The sequence below is a fragment of the Anomaloglossus baeobatrachus genome, unplaced genomic scaffold (genome assembly GCF_048569485.1).
Source record: "Anomaloglossus baeobatrachus isolate aAnoBae1 unplaced genomic scaffold, aAnoBae1.hap1 Scaffold_212, whole genome shotgun sequence".
In the NCBI taxonomy this organism is placed as follows: domain Eukaryota; kingdom Metazoa; phylum Chordata; class Amphibia; order Anura; family Aromobatidae; genus Anomaloglossus; species Anomaloglossus baeobatrachus.
This window is the reverse complement of record NW_027441982.1, coordinates 328,391-348,778: the sequence shown is the minus strand read 5'-3', so window position 1 is coordinate 348,778 and position 20,388 is coordinate 328,391. Positions and strand designations below refer to the sequence as shown.

Below are 20,388 nucleotides of genomic sequence, written 5' to 3'. Positions count from 1 at the left end.
CGCCTCCCGTTGCCTGGGAACCGTCCAGGCACAAGAGGGCTATGTGTCACCAGAAGGCGCACACACTTCCTCAAGGCCGGCAGACGTGTAATCCCAGGCACCTTCCAGTACCGACCAAGGTAGCGTCCTCCGAAACTACACTTGATCTTAGCCAAAAGGCCGAGAAGCTATAACCCGAATTGGTTACGGCCTTGAGTGGCACCCTGGCCTATACCGGACACATCTTAGGGAGAGGGAGACAAACCCACGCCTACAGAAGACATTTTGTCACCCAAGCCAACCCTTGAAAAGGCTGTTTTGCAGAGCAAAAACAAGAAGAATGGTGCTTTTTGCAGCCGCCGCCCACTGCAATGAATCTGAATAACTCCTCCTTTTGGACACAAGCACCTCCCCTCCCCCTTGCAGTCTTTCCAATTCATGATACAAAAAGACGGACGGACAGGACAGGACAGGACAGGCTGCCTGACTTTCCGTCACTGCCACCCTTTGCCATCCTTGCCCGTAGAAAGCCCTTTCATCATCCCCAAACCCTAATCTTTTCCCTTCCCTTCCCAGATGCGTCTCACTCCCTTTCATTAGGAAGTGAGCGCAGCCTTTTCTCCGTTCTGCACATGCGCGACGTTAAACACAAATGCGCAGGCGTGCGTTCCATTACCCTCACTGCATTCCACTCCCATACAGGAAGTGGGCGCAGCTATTACTACGGTCGCACATAAAAGAACCCACGGCCACCACTGCACATAGCTGACTCCACCACAGGACACCCACTTCTACACCAACGCAGGTAAGACAGGATCGGCACCTCTATGCTCCCGTTACAATCAGGCTCAGTCACCATGTGATAACGCTCTCAACTCTTTAGTTGCAGGCTCCCCTTGCTTCACCTCCACTGGCTGTGCTGCCATTTCCTCTCCCACCTGGAAGGTATACTTTATTCCACTATTTTCCTGTTTCTCTCTTCCCCCTTTTCCCATAACCTACTTTTATCTGCATTTGTGGGGTATCTATATGCTATTTACATCATAGTTTTATTCATTAATAAGGAAGGGAAGAGTGCCCATGAGAGTGTTGAACTGCGGAGAGCAAGAGATTAAGCTGCTCCGATTTGCCACCATTGATAAGCTGTTCTCAGTAGATACACATGCTATCCAAACAGCAGCATCCACCATTGCTTCAGCCCACCCATTCAGTGACAGCTCACCAAGTCAGCCAGAGGAGTGGTGTAAGGAATTACACGTAGGCACTGACTCCACACCTTCACATCACAAGAAGGGGGTCTACAGGCTAGTGCAAGAATACGAGCAAGTCTTCAGCAAACATCCGCTAGACTTTTGAAGAATAAAAGGGGTCAAACACTACATCCCCACAAGTGCACACCCACCCATCAAAGAGAGATATAAGCCAAAACTACCTGCACATTACCAATGTACCAAGGACATGTTGAGCAACATGAAGGAGGCTGGGGTTATCCGTGACAGTTGTAGCCTCTGGGCAGCTCCGTTGGTCCTGTTAAAGAAGAAGGACAGCACCACTCCCCTGTATTGAGGAATAGCTAGCTGCATTGAGAACTGCAAATTATTTTTCTACCCTTGATCTCACTAGTCGCTATTGGCAAGTGTCCGTTGCTGAGGCAGACCGGGAGAAGACCGCCTTTGCCACCCCGATGGGTCTCTGCGAGTTCAAAAGCATGCCCTTCGAGCTGTGCAATTTGCCAGGAACCTTCCAGAGGCTGATGGAATGCTGCTTGGGACACCGAAACTTTGAAACGGTACTGCTATACCTTTATGATGTTATTGTTTATTCTAAAGCAAACAAGATTTTAGGGTGTATAAAAAGGGAGATTAGATCCGGTGATCCCAACGTATTGTTACCCCTCTATAAATCACTTGTAAGGCCACATCTGGAATATGGGGTAAAGTCCTGAGCAGGTTGATAACCATTGGTTTGAGCATGGTAGGGTGTAGTGCGCATCTTCCTGCATCGGTAAAAGCTGCAGAAGTCCTTGAAGATTTCCGCTTCAAAGGCTGTGCCTTGATCTGTGAGGACTCTCTCTGAGTAGCCATGAGGTCTGCATAAGTGTGCTTGGAAGACCTTCGCTGCAGTATGGGCCATTAGATCTTTGACTTGTACCACAACCATAAATCTCGAGTAGTTGTCTACCATCGTAAGTGCATACGTGAGCTCGCCTCGATATTCTGCAACAAAACTCCCTTTTTCGATTTCAGTTTCAGCAAACACTCCTCTTCCTGTAGAAAATATTTATCATTACCTAAGACAGTCATTCTAATGCATGACAATATTAAGGCAATTTAGTTAAAACTTGTTTTAACTCACCTTTAAGGGGATTGATGTATTTCATGGTCAATCCAGGTTTGTCAGTGATGGCACTGACATAATGTATGGCGTCTTTTTCGGGCGTTATCCTTTGCCTTTTCATTGTGAAAATCCAGTTGCCTATATCAAAGCAAATTCTACTACTTGTAAAGTATGCAGAAAATGAAATGTAGAACATATAACATCAACTGCTTAGGAACGCATCATAGGTTAGTACTTAAAAGGATATTGTCATGTTCTAGTCATAATGCAAGCTGGACATTTTTCATGTTACCCTGTAATCGCCGGCCTGTTCTAATGCTCACAAGCCAAGATATAGGCTCAGCTGCTAAGGCTTCCCTCTGCCTTCTGAATGAAACTTGAATATGTCTGGGTCACTGTGTATATAGCAGGTGCTCAGAAAAAATAAGAGTCAATTCAATAGAAATAGCTCTGGCACACTATAGTGATCAATAACGTAAGAAAAGAACTCTTGGAATGCTGAAAATTCTTTATTTGTGCAAAAGGATAATTCATCCAACGTTTCGACCTTGTTTTTAGGTCTTTATCAAGGATAAAGTTATCTAAGATCATAAAGGGTTACAAAACCATATAAACACGTAATTAGTACATAGTACAACATAACAGTACAATATATTGCTACTTGAGAGTACAATGGGTCAAATGACCATGATGCACATACAAAAAATTTTTCCAAAGCCATAGTGAAAACATTTGTACTGAGGAAAGAAAATTTCCACATGACCTATCTGGAGAAACATTCTGGATCAAACAACCAAAAATAGTCAAGCAGGTAAATACACACCTATATGGATAACAGGATGATATGTGTTCAATTGTATAGCGTCATTGCCATTAAGGTACAAATGGAAAACTTGCAATCCTATATAGTGAAGGAAATGAACACATATCATATCAAAGAACACAGGAACATGGGTGTGAGAAAAACCTCAATGTTTATACTTTGTTCTTTATAATGGTGTGAACATGTATATGTCTCAGTACCTTATGCACTTGAGAATTCTAGTGAGTAGATCATGAAAGCCTATTTCAGAACTGGAATCGGTAAATAATTGTAGGTGGAATCTAAATGAAAAGATGGTACAAGTGTTATCATGACACGTGGGCTATAACACAATGGACCGTGTGACAAAGAAGAAAGGAGAGAAAGAAGAGGAAGAAAATGCAACTACCTGTAACATTACGTGATAGTCACTGGTAAGTATCACTTGACAATTCAAGTGAAAAAGGATTCCTTTATTAAAGGGTTCTCAGTCGCCTCAGGATCATGAAATACTAGGGTAAATGATATGAGAATGGGTAAGAAGCACCACTAAAGGAAATATGAGATGCAGGACATATATCTATAAACCCCTGAACTACATGATAGAAATAAAAAGAAGAAAAAAGAAAAAAAAGAAGAAAGAAGAAGAACACATAGAATGCGGAAAGAGAATGGGTACAACTACCTGAGTTACTGCAGGGAGGCCCCTGGTTGGTATTGTGAGGGTTAGTGGAATTCCTTCACTGAAGGGTTCTCAGTTGCCTCAGGTTCGTGAAAAATGCTATAGACAAATAATGCCCGGAGAAAAGGGGTTCATATACAGCGAATAATGGTAATACAAGGTACATGTGTCACATGTAATAGTATATATATATATATTGTACTAAGCTCTACACCAGAAATAGAAAGTAGTCCCTCTGCCTTCTGTCTAGGTGCCCTGAGTTATGTCCTGTAAACTGTCACAGGGACCCAGACACACATGTGTAGTAGGGGAATATCCCTGCTGAGATGCCAGTGCTAGAGCACTCGTTTGCTGTGGAGTTGAACGCTATGTGAGCAGTTCTTACCTTCAATGAGCAGAAGTCTCTTTTTTCAGATTTCAATATCTCTGTGGGTATCTGGCAGAAATATGGAATAGTCTTTATTGCTAAGACCCTGTACACCACTCCCACTAAAGGGGGCTTTACACGCTGCAACATCGCTAATGCGGAGTCGTTGGGGTCACGGAATTTGTGACGCACATCCGGCCGCATTAGCGATGTTGCTGCGTGTGACACCGATGAGCGATTTTGCATCGCTGCAAAAACGTGCAAAATCGCTCATCGGTGACATGGGTCTCCATTCTCGATTATCGTTACTGCAGCAGTAACGATGTAGTTCGTCGCTCCTGCGGCAGCACACATCGCTCCGTGTGACACCGCAGAAACGAGGAACCTCTCCTTACCTGCCTCCCAGCCGCTATGAGGAAGGAAGGAGGTGGGCGGGATGTTCCGGCCACTCATCTCCGCCCCTCCGCTGCTATTGGGCGGTCGCTCAGTGACGTCGCTGTGACGCCGCACGGACCGCCCCCTTAGAAAGGAGGCGGTTCGCCGGTCACAGCGACGTCGCCGGGCAGGTAAGTATGTGTGACGGGTCTGGTCGGTGTTGTGCAGCATGGGCAGCGATTTGCCCGTGTCGCGCAACAGATGGGGGCGGGTATCCACACTAGCGATATCGGGACCGATATCGCAGTGTGTAAAGTAGCCTTTAATAAACTGTGTAAAGGATTTTAAGTAAAAATCCACAATAAACCAGCGCTAGATGGGTTTTTATAATTTTATTAATAGACCACAAATAAAAAATTTTTTGCTATCCTTGTTTCAAGACAGAGTATTTGATAATATACAATACACTGATTATTACTAAAACCAAGGACCACATAAAACAAGGACCACATAAAATAAAAAATGAAAGTAATGAGAATAAAATTCTTTTGTATAACCAATTAACTTCGAGGTGATACAATATTCACATTGATTTAGTTTTACCAGTCTAATGTAATGCCCCGGCCGGTGGCATATATTTTGTTTGGTTAATAATTTAGACTTATACAATGAAAGATGTACTATACCACCCCTGGCTAACTTACAAGTTTTAAGTTGTACAATATAAGTTTGCGACGTTATATTCATATATAGGAAGGCAAACAATATTGGCAATTTAGTGGCACCCACCATACGTAATCTTACAGCACCTAATAAGGGAGGATTATTTGGCCTGAAAGGTTTTTTTCCATGCAAAAGCTGTATAGTATGTAAGAATACAAAAAATATTTCACGGAAATCCTTCTTACAGGGGCAGTCAGAAGTCATGATTAGAGAATTTATTACATGTCAATCAAAGGGAGTAGTATATTGCATTCAATGTCCCTGTCAGAAAAAATACATTGGGAGAACTATTAGACCCCTACGGAAAAGGGTGGGTGAGCACATTAGAAGTGTTAAAAATAAATGTACTAAGCACCCCCTATCCAGACATTATGTGTTAAAACATGGAGGGTCCTTTAAAGGATCCCAAGTATGGGGCGTACAAAAAATAACTAAGGATTGGAGAGGTGGCGATTTCATTAAAAAAATGTCACGAGCAGAAAGCCAATGGATTTTTGAATTGAACACCTTGAAACCATATGGACTCAATAATGATATAGAACTGTTTGCTTTTAATTAATTTATATTTTTATAGGTAGAGGAGTAATAGGTACTGATAATAATACGGAGAGAAGGAAAAAAAAAAAAAAAAAAAAAAAAAGCGATTGTCATGGAGATATATGTGTATATATGCATAATATATATTAAAATTGGTATCATATCATAGTATCATAGTATCATAGTTTTTAAGGTTGAAGGGAGACTCTAAGTCCATCTAGTTCAACCCGTAGCCTAACATGTTGATCCAGAGGAAGGCAAAAAAAACCCAATGTGGCAAACAAGTTCCAATGGGGAAAAATTTCCTTCCTGACTCCACATCCGGCAATCAGACTAGTTCCCTGGATCAATACCCTGTCATAAAATCTAATATACATAACTGGTAATATTAAATTTTTCAAGAAAGGCGTCCAGGCTCTGCTTAAATGTTAGTAGTGAATCACTCATTACAACATCATGCGGCAGAGAGTTCCATAGTCTCACTGCTCGTACAGTAAAGAATCCTCGTCTGTGATTATGATTAAACCTTCTTTCCTCAAGACGTAGCGGATGCCCCCGTGTTCCAGTCGCAGGCCTAGGTGTAAAAAGATCTTTGGAAAGGTCTCTGTATTGTCCCCTCATATATTTATACATTGTGATTAGATCCCCCCTAAGCCTTCGTTTTTCCAAACTAAATAACCCCAAGTTTAATAACCTGTCTTGGTATTGCAGCCCACCCATTCCTCTAATAATCTTGGTCGCTCTTCTCTGCACCCTCTCCAGTTCAGCTATATCCTTCTTATATATCGGTGACCAGAATTGTACACAGTATTCTAAGTGCGGTCGCACTAGTGACTTGTACAGAGGTAGAACTATATTTTTTTCATGAACACTTATACCTCTTTTAATACATCCCATTATTTTATTAGCCCTGGCAGCAGCTGCCTGACACTGTCCACTAAAGTGAAGTTTACCATCCACCCATACACCCAAGTCTTTTTCTGTGTCTGTTTTACCCAGTGCTCTACAATTAAGTACATAATTATAAATTTTATTTCCTCTACCCAAGTGCATGACCTTACATTTATCTACATTAAACTTCAATTGCCACTTCTCAGCCCAATCCTCCAATTTACATAAATCTCCCTGTAATATAAAATTATCCTCCTCTGTATTGATTACCCTGCAGAGTTTAGTATCATCTGCAAATATTGAAATTCTACTCCGCATGCCCACAACAAGGTCATTTATAAATATGTTGAAAAGAAGCGGGCCCAATACTGGTGCTTCACTTGCCCAAGGTTGATGTAGATATAAGGGGCTTTTCATATTATAGCAAATTTATATTACACCTTTATGATGTCCTTTTGTTAAATTTATTGTTGAAAAAAAGCATATGCATATATACACATTGTCTTCCCAGTATATGATGATACAAGCAAGGCTATATATAGGTCTTTTTAGAAAAACCTTTAGAAAAACCTTTGCACATAATTATATTATATGGCTATTATGAACGGTCTTTCACAAATTGATATATGTAGTGGTCATTGAATGTTGGTTGAATTTAAACATTGTTTAATTTTATGCAAATTATAACCAATTAAATATATGCATAAATAGTGCTCTAGGCAACAGCTGAGTTATCCTTGAGGAAGGGGGCCGTTACACGCCCCCGAAACGCGTGTCGGATCAGGACTCTGTTTTTGCCTACCTCACCTGTGCGGTGATAACCTGCCAAGTAATCTCTCCCTCGTGTGGAATCAACCGGCTTCCACTGGACACGGTACGGATTGCCTGCTGGAGAGGTTGAGAGGTTACCGCTGACATTTCCTTTGTCTGCAACCAGGATACATTGGTACCTCCAGCGGTTCTGCATTGCTCGTTTGGAAGCAGATCGGAGCCTTGTGTGGTGCTAACCTGCCAAGCAACTTCCTCCTGTGTGGAATCAGTCAGCTGACACTGGATACGGTCTGGACTGCCCGCTGGAGAGGCTGAGTAGTTACCGCTGATCTTATTGTTGTCCGCAGCCAACATCTTGGTGCTTTCAGTGGCTTCGTACTGCTTGATTTCGAAAGTACATTTGGGAGAATACGGGACCGGCTGGTTTGTGGCCTTGTGAAGTGTTATAAAGGCTCTGTAAAGAGGGATGTCGGTAACCATACATCTCCCCCAGAGCCAGCACTAGTCGCGGCCACTGGCCTCAAAACGTCCGCTCTGGAAGTATAACAGGTCAATCCTGTACATAGCGGTTCCAGCCTAATCAACGGAGAAATCCGGGGTGTTTTTTGCGGTCAAGTTGTTGTGAGGTTTATTCCCCCAGGCCCTGGGGGCGAATATAACGTCGCAAACTTATATTGTACAACTTAAAACTTGTAAGTTAGCCAGGGGTGGTATAGTACATCTTTCATTGTATAAGTCTAAATTATTAACCAAACAAAATATATGCCACCGGCCGGGGCATTACATTAGACTGGTAAAACTAAATCAATGTGAATATTGTATCACCTCGAAGTTAATTGGTTATACAAAAGAATTTTATTCTCATTACTTTCATTTTTTATTTTATGTGGTCCTTGTTTTATGTGGTCCTTGGTTTTAGTAATAATCAGTGTATTGTATATTATCAAATACTCTGTCTTGAAACAAGGATAGCAAAAAATTTTTTATTTGTGGTCTATTAATAAAATTATAAAAACCCATCTAGCGCTGGTTTATTGTGGATTTTTACTTAAAATCCTTTACACAGTTTATTAAAGGCTACTTTACACACTGCGATATCGGTCCCGATATCGCTAGTGTGGATACCCGCCCCCATCTGTTGCACGACACGGGCAAATCGCTGCCCATGCTGCACAACACCGACCAGACCCGTCACACATACTTACCTGCCCGGCGACGTCGCTGTGACCGGCGAACCGCCTCCTTTCTAAGGGGGCGGTCCGTGCGGCGTCACAGCGACGTCACTGAGCGACCGCCCAATAGCAGCGGAGGGGCGGAGATGAGTGGCCGGAACATCCCGCCCACCTCCTTCCTTCCTCATAGCGGCTGGGAGGCAGGTAAGGAGAGGTTCCTCGTTTCTGCGGTGTCACACGGAGCGATGTGTGCTGCCGCAGGAGCGACGAACTACATCGTTACTGCTGCAGTAACGATAATCGAGAATGGAGACCCATGTCACCGATGAGCGATTTTGCACGTTTTTGCAGCGATGCAAAATCGCTCATCGGTGTCACACGCAGCAACATCGCTAATGCGGCCGGATGTGCGTCACAAATTCCGTGACCCCAACGACTCCGCATTAGCGATGTCGCAGCGTGTAAAGCCCCCTTTAGTGGGAGTGGTGTACAGGGTCTTAGCAGTAAAGAGTATTCCATATTTCTGCCAGATACCCACAGAGATATTGAAATCTGAAAAAAGAGACTTCTGCTCATTGAAGGTAAGAACTGCTCACATAGCGTTCAACTCCACAGCAAACGAGTGCTCTAGCACTGGCATCTCAGCAGGGATATTCCCCTACTACACATGTGTGTCTGGGTCCCTGTGACAGTTTACAGGACATAACTCAGGGCACCTAGACAGAAGGCAGAGGGACTACTTTCTATTTCTGGTGTAGAGCTTAGTACAATATATATATATATACTATTACATGTGACACATGTACCTTGTATTACCATTATTCGCTGTATATGAACCCCTTTTCTCCGGGCATTATTTGTCTATAGCATTTTTCACGAACCTGAGGCAACTGAGAACCCTTCAGTGAAGGAATTCCACTAACCCTCACAATACCAACCAGGGGCCTCCCTGCAGTAACTCAGGTAGTTGTACCCATTCTCTTTCCGCATTCTATGTGTTCTTCTTCTTTCTTCTTTTTTTTCTTTTTTCTTCTTTTTATTTCTATCATGTAGTTCAGGGGTTTATAGATATATGTCCTGCATCTCATATTTCCTTTAGTGGTGCTTCTTACCCATTCTCATATCATTTACCCTAGTATTTCATGATCCTGAGGCGACTGAGAACCCTTTAATAAAGGAATCCTTTTTCACTTGAATTGTCAAGTGATACTTACCAGTGACTATCACGTAATGTTACAGGTAGTTGCATTTTCTTCCTCTTCTTTCTCTCCTTTCTTCTTTGTCACACGGTCCATTGTGTTATAGCCCACGTGTCATGATAACACTTGTACCATCTTTTCATTTAGATTCCACCTACAATTATTTACCGATTCCAGTTCTGAAATAGGCTTTCATGATCTACTCACTAGAATTCTCAAGTGCATAAGGTACTGAGACATATACATGTTCACACCATTATAAAGAACAAAGTATAAACATTGAGGTTTTTCTCACACCCATGTTCCTGTGTTCTTTGATATGATATGTGTTCATTTCCTTCACTATATAGGATTGCAAGTTTTCCATTTGTACCTTAATGGCAATGACGCTATACAATTGAACACATATCATCCTGTTATCCATATAGGTGTGTATTTACCTGCTTGACTATTTTTGGTTGTTTGATCCAGAATGTTTCTCCAGATAGGTCATGTGGAAATTTTCTTTCCTCAGTACAAATGTTTTCACTATGGCTTTGGAAAAAATTTTTGTATGTGCATCATGGTCATTTGACCCATTGTACTCTCAAGTAGCAATATATTGTACTGTTATGTTGTACTATGTACTAATTACGTGTTTATATGGTTTTGTAACCCTTTATGATCTTAGATAACTTTATCCTTGATAAAGACCTAAAAACAAGGTCGAAACGTTGGATGAATTATCCTTTTGCACAAATAAAGAATTTTCAGCATTCCAAGAGTTCTTTTCTTACGTTATTGATCACTATAGTGTGCCAGAGCTATTTCTATTGAATTGACTCTTATTTTTTCTGAGCACCTGCTATATACACAGTGACCCAGACATATTCAAGTTTCATTCAGAAGGCAGAGGGAAGCCTTAGCAGCTGAGCCTATATCTTGGCTTGTGAGCATTAGAACAGGCCGGCGATTACAGGGTAACATGAAAAATGTCCAGCTTGCATTATGACTAGAACATGACAATATCCTTTTAAGTACTAACCTATGATGCGTTCCTAAGCAGTTGATGTTATATGTTCTACATTTCATTTTCTGCATACTTTACAAGTAGTAGAATTTGCTTTGATATAGGCAACTGGATTTTCACAATGAAAAGGCAAAGGATAACGCCCGAAAAAGACGCCATACATTATGTCAGTGCCATCACTGACAAACCTGGATTGACCATGAAATACATCAATCCCCTTAAAGGTGAGTTAAAACAAGTTTTAACTAAATTGCCTTAATATTGTCATGCATTAGAATGACTGTCTTAGGTAATGATAAATATTTTCTACAGGAAGAGGAGTGTTTGCTGAAACTGAAATCGAAAAAGGGAGTTTTGTTGCAGAATATCGAGGCGAGCTCACGTATGCACTTACGATGGTAGACAACTACTCGAGATTTATGGTTGTGGTACAAGTCAAAGATCTAATGGCCCATACTGCAGCGAAGGTCTTCCAAGCACACTTATGCAGACCTCATGGCTACTCAGAGAGAGTCCTCACAGATCAAGGCACAGCCTTTGAAGCGGAAATCTTCAAGGACTTCTGCAGCTTTTACCGATGCAGGAAGATGCGCACTACACCCTACCATGCTCAAACCAATGGTTATCAACCTGCTCAGGACTTTACCCCATATTCCAGATGTGGCCTTACAAGTGATTTATAGAGGGGTAACAATACGTTGGGATCACCGGATCTAATCTCCCTTTTTATACACCCTAAAATCTTGTTTGCTTTAGAATAAACAATAACATCATAAAGGTATAGCAGTACCGTTTCAAAGTTTCGGTGTCCCAAGCAGCATTCCATCAGCCTCTGGAAGGTTCCTGGCAAATTGCACAGCTCGAAGGGCATGCTTTTGAACTCGCAGAGACCCATCGGGGTGGCAAAGGCGGTCTTCTCCCGGTCTGCCTCAGCAACGGACACTTGCCAATAGCGACTAGTGAGATCAAGGGTAGAAAAATAATTTGCAGTTCTCAATGCAGCTAGCTATTCCTCAATACAGGGGAGTGGTGCTGTCCTTCTTCTTTAACAGGACCAACGGAGCTGCCCAGAGGCTACAACTGTCACGGATAACCCCAGCCTCCTTCATGTTGCTCAACATGTCCTTGGTACATTGGTAATGTGCAGGTAGTTTTGGCTTATATCTCTCTTTGATGGGTGGGTGTGCACTTGTGGGGATGTAGTGTTTGACCCCTTTTATTCTTCAAAAGTCTAGCGGATGTTTGCTGAAGACTTGCTCGTATTCTTGCACTAGCCTGTAGACCCCCTTCTTGTGATGTGAAGGTGTGGAGTCAGTGCCTACGTGTAATTCCTTACACCACTCCTCTGGCTGACTTGGTGAGCTGTCACTGAATGGGTGGGCTGAAGCAATGGTGGATGCTGCTGTTTGGATAGCATGTGTATCTACTGAGAACAGCTTATCAATGGTGGCAAATCGGAGCAGCTTAATCTCTTGCTCTCCGCAGTTCAACACTCTCATGGGCACTCTTCCCTTCCTTATTAATGAATAAAACTATGATGTAAATAGCATATAGATACCCCACAAATGCAGATAAAAGTAGGTTATGGGAAAAGGGGGAAGAGAGAAACAGGAAAATAGTGGAATAAAGTATACCTTCCAGGTGGGAGAGGAAATGGCAGCACAGCCAGTGGAGGTGAAGCAAGGGGAGCCTGCAACTAAAGAGTTGAGAGCGTTATCACATGGTGACTGAGCCTGATTGTAACGGGAGCATAGAGGTGCCGATCCTGTCTTACCTGCGTTGGTGTAGAAGTGGGTGTCCTGTGGTGGAGTCAGCTATGTGCAGTGGTGGCCGTGGGTTCTTTTATGTGCGACCGTAGTAATAGCTGCGCCCACTTCCTGTATGGGAGTGGAATGCAGTGAGGGTAATGGAACGCACGCCTGCGCATTTGTGTTTAACGTCGCGCATGTGCAGAACGGAGAAAAGGCTGCGCTCACTTCCTAATGAAAGGGAGTGAGACGCATCTGGGAAGGGAAGGGAAAAGATTAGGGTTTGGGGATGATGAAAGGGCTTTCTACGGGCAAGGATGGCAAAGGGTGGCAGTGACGGAAAGTCAGGCAGCCTGTCCTGTCCTGTCCTGTCCGTCCGTCTTTTTGTATCATGAATTGGAAAGACTGCAAGGGGGAGGGGAGGTGCTTGTGTCCAAAAGGAGGAGTTATTCAGATTCATTGCAGTGGGCGGCGGCTGCAAAAAGCACCATTCTTCTTGTTTTTGCTCTGCAAAACAGCCTTTTCAAGGGTTGGCTTGGGTGACAAAATGTCTTCTGTAGGCGTGGGTTTGTCTCCCTCTCCCTAAGATGTGTCCGGTATAGGCCAGGGTGCCACTCAAGGCCGTAACCAATTCGGGTTATAGCTTCTCGGCCTTTTGGCTAAGATCAAGTGTAGTTTCGGAGGACGCTACCTTGGTCGGTACTGGAAGGTGCCTGGGATTACACGTCTGCCGGCCTTGAGGAAGTGTGTGCGCCTTCTGGTGACACATAGCCCTCTTGTGCCTGGACGGTTCCCAGGCAACGGGAGGCGATCACCTTTGTTATTTTGAAGTCCTACTGATAAACAGAAAAAAAAAAAAATTAAATCTGTTCTTATCAGTTTAATATCTGATACGTCCCCTCTCTGGGGACCATATATTAAATGGATTTTTAGAACAAGGAGATGGAAAAAATCTTGCTCTGTCCACTGCACGCATTGACCTGGTATTGCAGTACCTCCAGGACCGGTGCACCCCTTCTTAACCCAGTTTCCAAAAGCAGAACTCAATTCACCTGATTCAAATGAGCCCCATTAGTGAATTGAAAGAAAGCAAAAACTTTATATGCACCTCAATTTGGCCAATTCACTTTTCACACTTTCACCCTTTTTTTTATCTTTCACACCTTTTACTTGCTTTATTGATGCAAAAAGCTGTGCCAAATAGCAAACTCATCTCCACTCAACTTGACCAACTCTGCTATGTCCCGTGCAGTATCTTATTCTCAGTCTTATCTAGATCATTTGCAATTGAATAGAATAGATCCCTTTTAACTGCTTATGACTGTGTAAAATATGTAGTTTTACTGGGCTGGGATGAGAGAATCCATTGAAGCATGCTGTAGGGATTGTGGTTCCTGTGTGCTAAGAAGAGAGGCTGGCACCAGCCAGAAAGCCCCATTGCAGCCAATAATCACTTAATAACTTTTTCAACTTGTCATCATATGGGAGGCCTTCCATTCCTTGTAGTAGTCTAGTTGCCCACCTTTTAACTGACTCTAACTTCTGAATGTCCTTATTAAAATGTGGAGCCCAAAACTGGTTCCCATATTCCAGATGTAGCCTTACAAGTGATTTATAGAGGTGTAACAATACGTTGGGATCACGGGATCTAATCTCCCTTTTTATACACCCTAAAATCTTGTCCCAAGCAGCATTCCATCAGCCTCTGGAAGGTTCCTGGCGCATTGCACAGCTCGAAGGGCATGCTTTTGAACTCGCAGAGACCCATAGGGGTGGCGAAGGCGGTCTTCTCCCGGTCTGCCTCAGCAACGGACACTTGCCAATAGTGACTAGTGAGATCAAGGGTAGAAAAATAATTTGCAGTTCTCAATGCAGCTAGCGATTCCTCTATACGGGGAGTGGTGCCGTCCTTCTTTTTTAACAGGATCAACAGAGCTGCCCAAAGGCTACAACTGTCACGGATAACCCCAGCCGCCTTCATGTTGCTCAACATGTCCTTGGTACACTGGCAATGTGAAGGTGGTATTGGCTTATAGCTCTCTTTGATGGGTGGGTGTGCACCTGTGGGGATGTGGTGTTGGACCCCTTTTATTCCCCCAAAATCTAGCGGGCTTCCCACCGGTAACCCGCTCCCCAGCTTGGATGGATGCTGAGGGAGCCCCTTTTGCCCGCAGGCTCTGGCCCTGGGAACTGTAGCCTTGGCGGTGACTGTGCTTCCCTCTACGGTGTGAGCTGTTGCCTTCAATCGGGTCTTGACTGCTGGGAAACCCTGGAGGTTCCTGTCGCTAACGGATTTGACCGGTTTTACGGCGACTCCTAGCCTGGTCGGGGTCCATAGGCCCTGCCGGATGGTGCTGGCTTCTCTTCACTCCCCGATCTGGTACCGGCGGGCCACCGCCCATCCCCGGTCCGTACGGTTCACTCCAATCAGCCTCTCCTGCAGAAGGTCACCACCATCTGCCAACCTTGCTGAGTGCCCGGGCCACACACCCGGACACGGTCAGTCTCCTTTCCTCTTCACTTCTCTAACTCCAAAACTGATCTCTAATCTGACTCCTTTTCCCGCCTCCAGGACTGTGAACTCCTCGGTGGGTGGGATCAACCGCCTGGCCCACCCCCTGGTGTGGACATCAGCCCCTGGAGGAAGGCAACTAGGATTTGTGTTTAGCTTCGGTGTGCCTAGCCGGAGTGTAGAGTGTGTTGGTGTAGTACCTGTGACGACCTGGCTTGTCCAGGGCGCCACATTCCCCTATAGTAAAATGCAGACCGTCCGCGGGCTGCCCGTCCATCAGCGGTTTTATTTTCACAACTGAAAAAGAATAAAACGGTAAAACATGTAAAAGCATCATAAACATTTTACAACGGTACAGCTTCCGCACTTCTCCCACCCAAACAACCTGGCCCTGATGCTGCCCCTAAGAAGCGGGCAGCACCCCTTGACCCCAGTCCAGCACCAAGTTGCCCGAGCGGGTTCTGTCTCTTTCAGGGGGCCCACGTCCAAGGGGACCCCTGAACCCCCGGAGGATCGCCACCGGTTACGGTAGTGGCGGGCCTAGGCCATCCCTTTCCTCCAGGCCCATCCTCCCAAATCAGCCTCTCCGGAGGCGGTAACGGTGTCAAGCCAACAAACATTTTTATTTACATTGCACTAAGTTTGTGGTTGCCCTGCAAGTTCTCGGGCTTGTCCGTAAGCAGTTCCTTACGCAATGGTTGCACAGTCCCTACGGGGACAACAGTTGCCGGCAACGGCCGGTTTAATCACGGTTCAATCAGGTAAACTTCTTTGGTTGATCATCTTTACTTATCATTTAAAACTTTCAAACTGGTACACTCAACACATAAAGCCCCCCCTTTTAAAGAGTAGTTTCCCTGTACCTAAGTGGGGGTCTACCTAGGTTGGGGCGAGTGGACCTTCGGGGTCCGGTGTCAGTGGTGACAGGCAGTGGGGCAGAGGGAACAGTCAGTTCCTCCTCCCTGCTATCATGTGGGGCAGGCGGAGGCGTAGGGGAGCTGGGTACAGGTACATCCCTGGGCACTGGCTCGCGGTTAACCGTTTCCATCATTTCTTCATCCACGGGTTGTGGGAACAGTATCACTGGAAGGATCACCGCACCGTTCTGTGTAGGCCAGTCTGCTGGAAAATCACCCATCATGGTGTGGATTACCTCTTTTTCCTTCTCCACTGGACTGGGAACTGGAGCCTCATCCGCTACTCTCAATGCTGGTGGGCACTTCTTCAGGTGGTCTCGGGAAACCGTGGCCAAAGTCCCCCCCTGGTCACGGCTGATCTGGTAGGCCTTCCCATTCTCCCATCCTGTGGGCTGGACTACATACGGGGTTTTTTCCCATTGATCATCCAGCTTGTGGGCCCTTCTTTTCCGCTTCAGCACTACATCCCCAGGTTGGAAGGAACCGGCAGGCGCCTTCTTGTTGAAGCACTGCTCCTGTTGTCCCCGACTCTGGCACAAGTTCTTTTCAACATACTCCTGGACCTGTCGGTACTGTGTCCTCCGCCGAGTGTCCCATTCAGCTGTCGACAGGAGTGCTTCTGAAGCTTCCAAGCCCATTTCCAGATCCACTGGTAGCCGGCCGGGACGAGCTCTCATCAGGTATGCTGGAGTGCATTTCGTAGAGCTGGAAGGGATGTTGTTGTACATATCGACCAGGTCAGGTAGCTTCTCCAGCCACAGGTTCCGCTCTTCCAGTGGTAACGTCTTGAGGAGGCCCAGGACCAAGTGGTTCATCTTTTCACAAATGCCATTGGTTTGGGCGTGGTAAGGCGTGGTCCGGATTTTCTTGCAGCCGTACAACTGGCAGAATTCCTGGAATACCTCTGCTTCAAAGGCCGGACCCTGGTCGGTAAGCACCCTCTCCGGGTACCAATGCGGTCAACAGAAATAAGCCTGGAAAGCCTTAGCAGCGGTGCGGCCGGTTAAGTCCTTAACTGGGACAACCACCAGGAACCTCGAGTAGTGGTCTACGATGGTCAGAGCGTAGGTGTACCCACTTCGGCTGGGGGTGAGCTTTACATGGTCAAGGGCAACCAGCTCCAGCGGTTGGTGTGTAATGATCGGGTGTAGGGGTGCCTTCTGGCTGGCCTCGTCCTTCCTTCTCAATGCGCAAGGGCCACATTCTCGGCACCAGGCCTCCACAGATTCCCGCATTCCACTCCAATAGAACCGCTCTCTTAACAACATCTCTAGCTTCTTCCACCCGAAGTGCACTGCACCATCATGGTATGCTTGCAGGACGGTGGGCACGTTAGCCTGGGGAATCACCAGCTGGCGGATCTTCTCGTGAGTCTTTGGATTAATCAGCTCGCGATACAACTTCCCCTGGTGTAGGTATAGCCGGGTCCGTTCTTGCCACAGACGTTGGGCTTCGGCAGGGGCAGCAGGGTCTATCCCAGCAGAACCCTGTTCCACTAGAGTCTTGACCAGGCGGACAGCAGGTGCCTGGTCCTGAGCTTCCTGACAGTCCTGTCGGGGCAGCGGATCCAGGTTCACCCGTTGTTGGTAGACGTGCACCTTCTCAGTGAATGGCCGGTGAAATGCAGGCAACTCGATCTCTTCGAGGTCATCATCCTCTGGCCCCTCTTCCGACAGGTGGGGCATCCGGGAGAGTGCATTGGCATTGACGTTGGTACGGCCGGCCCGGTACTTGATGGTGAAATCGTAGTTGGCTAACCTGGTCACCCATCGCTGCTCCAACGCGCCCAGCTTGGCCGTATCTAGATGGGTCAGCAGGTTATTGTCTGTGTACGCGGTGAACTTGGCTGCTGCCAGGTAATGGCGGAACCGCTCGGTGATAGCCCACACCAGTGCCAAGAGCTCAAGCTTGAAGGAGATGTAGTTCTCAGGGTTCCTCTCAGTCGGTCGGAGTTTTCGGCTAGCATAAGCTATTACCTTTTCCCTTCTGTCTTGGACCTGGGATAGAACAGCCCCCAAGCCCACATTGCTGGCGTCGGTGTAGAGGATGAATGGGCGGCTGTAGTCAGGGTACGCTAGGATTTCCTCTCCGGTCAGGGCTGTTCTCAGCTGGCGGAAGGATTCCTCATGCTTTTCTTCCCACACCAATGGGGCTACTAGGGATCTACCACCCTTGGTCTGTCCTACGAGGAGGTCTTGCATGGGGGCAGCCATCTTTGTGTACCCCTTAATGAAGCGACGGTAATATCCCACCAGGCCCAGAAACTGCCTCACTTCCCTCACTGTGGTCGGTCTCGGCCAGTCTTGGATGGCGGTGATCTTCTCGGGGTTGGGGGCGACACCTTCCGCACCAACCACATGTCCTAGGTACTGCACTCTGGGTTTCAGCAGATGACACTTTGAGGGCTTCAACTTCATCCCATACTTGGCAAGGGACGCGAACACCTCGGCTAGGTGCTCCAGGTGGGCTTCATACGTCTGTGAGTACACAATCACATCATCCAAGTACAGCAAAACGGTCCCATAGGCAGTCTTCTCTCGGTCTTCCGGTGCCACGGCCACCTGCCAGTACCCGCTGGTGAGGTCAAGGGTGGAGAAGTAGTTAGCGGTTCTCAGCGAGGCCAGGGACTCTTTGATGCGGGGCAGAGGGTAAGCATCCTTATGCGTTATCTGGTTAATCTTCCGGTAATCCACACACATCCGCATGGTGCCATCCTTCTTCTTAACCAGCACCAACGGAGCGGCCCAGGGACTACAGCTGTCCCTAATAACCCCTGCCTCCTTCATGTTCCTCAACATGTCTTTGGCGCATTGGTAGTGCGCAGGGGGAATAGGCCTGTATCTCTCTTTAATAGGGGAGTGTGTACCGGTAGGGATGTGGTGTTGAACCCCTTTAATCTGCCCAAAATCTAGAGGGTGCTTGCTAAAAACCCGCTCATACTCCTGTACCACCCGGTATACCCCTTCCTTGTGGTGTATGGGGGTATCATCAGTGCCGACATGTAGCTCTCGATACCACTCGCCTAACTCCCCCAGGGATGAGTGGGAACCGGCAGCAGGCGGTGTGACCGGGGGAACGGCTTCATGGATCGTGTGGGGATCTAGAGTGAGCAATTTGGCAAGGGTAGCGTACCGGGTGGTGCATGAATGCACACATATTGGTTTTATAATCTTATTGTATTACTTTATATTCTTATTTCACTTGTGCATATCTCCACCATAATCCTGGCTAAGAAATATAGCTTTTTTTGGGGTACACAGGTAGTAAGGTCTTCTTTCTATTTCTTTAGGGGTGATATAGCCTGGTGGAACTCTAGACCTCTAACATTATATATGCACCCTTTTTCTTTATGGTTCTTGGACACCTTATAACATTCTTCCATACATATATATCTTTCTCATAAATTATAAATAATTAGGCATTTTTATATATTTTATTTACATTTTCATAAATAACTTTTTACAAAGCATGGGGGACATTCTCACATACATATAATTTTCATGTACGCATTCTGAAAATTTACGCATAAACCGTACACACTCCTTTTTGTAACAATTTCTATAACTCATTCGCTGAACTCTCATCCCGGATATTCATTCTTACACCGAATTTCCTGTTATAACACAACATTCATGATTTTTATTCAATTTATTTTTATTTTTTAGGTTTATTAGTAGTGATGAGCGAGTACTAAAAAGCTCGGGTGCTCGAAGCTCGGGCCGAGCCTCCCAAGATACTCGTGTACTCGGCCCGAGCACCGAGCCCAATGTTATCCTATGGGAGACCCGAGTATTTTTGTGAAATGACCACCGGCAGCATGTAGAAACCCTAAAAATGGCACAAAAGTCTCCGAAGAGTGCTCAAATGACATGGCAACAGCATGGGGAAGACCCCTTGAAGCATTTATCACTCAAAAGTCACAGCTGTGAATAATTTTGTCCGCGTTTTACGCCATTTTTACGGACTCACCAGAAAACCTTCCAAAATGACACCAAAATGATTTTTCATAGCGGAAATGTTAAGGGCACATACCCAATAGTGAGATAGAGCTAATGTATGTTACTTTTTGAGATCAATACATGAAAGATTTTACGTAAAACATTGTGTGGCACTCCGATGTCCCTGAGAAGAGACGTACATAAAGGCCTCTGAGTCTAATGTGCCCATTTTGAGGAACTGAGTCTTTGTAGTATTTTCCTTTGCCAGGGCAGTCCAAAATTGTGAGGTTCACCAATGCCCCTGCATACAGACGTGCATGATGGCCTGTAAACCTGAAGTGCCCATTGTAAGGAAGTGGGTCTATTGTAGTATAGCCCTTAGGCAGGGCAGCCAAAAATTGGGAGGCTCCACGTTGTCCCTGGATAGAG

The 20,388-nt window shown here is 45.6% G+C and overlaps 1 pseudogene; it reads left to right on the top strand.

The window, feature by feature from the left end:
* Window positions 1–13,402: 13,402 nt before the first annotated feature.
* LOC142261081 (U2 spliceosomal RNA) lies at window positions 13,403–13,609 on the top strand (annotated as a pseudogene).
* Window positions 13,610–20,388: the final 6,779 nt, after the last annotated feature.